Genomic DNA, 1,607 nt, shown 5'->3' with positions numbered 1-1,607 from the left:
TACTTTGGCAGGCAAATAAAATTATAAAGATGTAATTTGTGACATAACAGCATATGAGGGTGGGTGGAATGGATCTATAGAGGAGCAAAGTTTTGTACACTGCCGAAATTAAGTTGGTGTTAATTGAAACCAGATTGTTATAAATTAAGAGGTTAATGGTAATCCCTAAAGCAATCTAAGATACATAGCAAAAGAACTGACAACTGATATTTTCTATAGTAGAAAACATCTGCTCTTTCCTTGTGGCCACCCAGTTGCGTGGAGGCAGAGGCTCAGGTGCAGTCAAGATTCAGCTCCACATGGGTGCCTGGGTGGCTCAGTCAGTTAAGTGTCCAAATTCAGCTCAGGTTGTGATCTCACAGTTTGTGAGTTTGAGCCTCGCATTGGGCTCCATGCTGACAGCTCAGAGCGTGGAGCCTGCTTTGGATTCTGTGTCTCCCTCTCTCTGCCCCTCCCCTGCTCATGCTCTGTCTCTCTCTCTCTCAAAAATAAACATTAAAAAAAAAGTTGTTGTTTTTTTTTTTTTTAAAGATTCAGCTCCACCCATAATCTGCCACCATGGCTGAGGAAGGCATTGCTGTTGGAGGTGTAAATACTGAGTTGCTGAAGACCACTCTCATCCATGATGAGAGTACATGGCCTAGTACCTGGAATTCGCAAAGCTGCCAAAAGCTTAGTAAGCGCCAAGCCCATCTTTGTGTGCTTGCATCCAACTGTGATGAGCCTATGTATGCCAAGTTGGTGGAGGCCCTTTGTGCTGAACACCAAATCAACCTGATTAAGGCTGATGACAACAAGAAGCTAGGGGAATGGGTAGGCCTCAGTAAAATTGACAAAGAAGGAAAACCCTGTAAAGCAGTTGTGTGGTGGCTAAGGACTATGGTAAAGAGTTCAGGCCAAGGATGTCATTGAAGAATACTTTAAATGCAAGAAATGAACAAATAGAAAACTTGGTTCTTATTCCAAGAAAAGAAGGAAAGAAAGAAAGAAAGAAAGAAAGAAAGAAAGAAAGAAAGAAAGAAAGAAAGAAAGAAAAAGAAAAGAAAAGAAAAAGAGAGAAAGAAAAGATCTATTTAACACAAAAGAAAGGAGTAATGGAGAACTGGAGGATCAAAAAAAAAAAAGACATAAGATATGTTAAAAACAGCAAAATGTGTAATTCCTACCTTATTAGTAATTGTATTAAATGTAAACAGATTAAACTCTCCAGTTAAAAGGGAGACATTAATGAACAAAGAAACATGATGAAGCTATATGCTTTATACAATAGACACACTTCAAATTCGAAAACACAAATAGGTTAAAAGAAAATGGAAAAAGATATACCACGGAAAAGAAATGAAAAGAGCTAGGGTAGTGATATAAACATCAGACAAAACAGAATTTAAGACAAAAATTGTTACTAGAGGGGCACCTGGGTGGCTCAGTTGGTTAAGCATCCTACTCAGCTTCAGCCTAGGTCATGATCTTACAGTTCATGGCTTCAAGCCCCACATTGGGCTCTGGACTGACTCTGTGCCTGCCTCTCTTTCTGCCCCTCCCCCATTCACATGCACGTGCTCTCTCTCTCAAAAATAAAAAATTGTAATAATTTTGTATTATTATAA

At 39.1% G+C, this 1,607-nt stretch overlaps 1 pseudogene; it reads left to right on the top strand.

Annotated features, from left to right (window-relative positions):
* Positions 1-558: 558 nt before the first annotated feature.
* On the top strand, positions 559-937 carry LOC115523673 (annotated as a pseudogene).
* The last annotated feature ends 670 nt before the right edge of the window (positions 938-1,607 follow it).

This window comes from Lynx canadensis, chromosome C2 (assembly GCF_007474595.2).
Source record: "Lynx canadensis isolate LIC74 chromosome C2, mLynCan4.pri.v2, whole genome shotgun sequence".
NCBI lineage: Eukaryota > Metazoa > Chordata > Mammalia > Carnivora > Felidae > Lynx > Lynx canadensis.
Note: the sequence above shows the minus strand (reverse complement) of the source record. Positions and strands in the feature narration are given on the sequence as shown.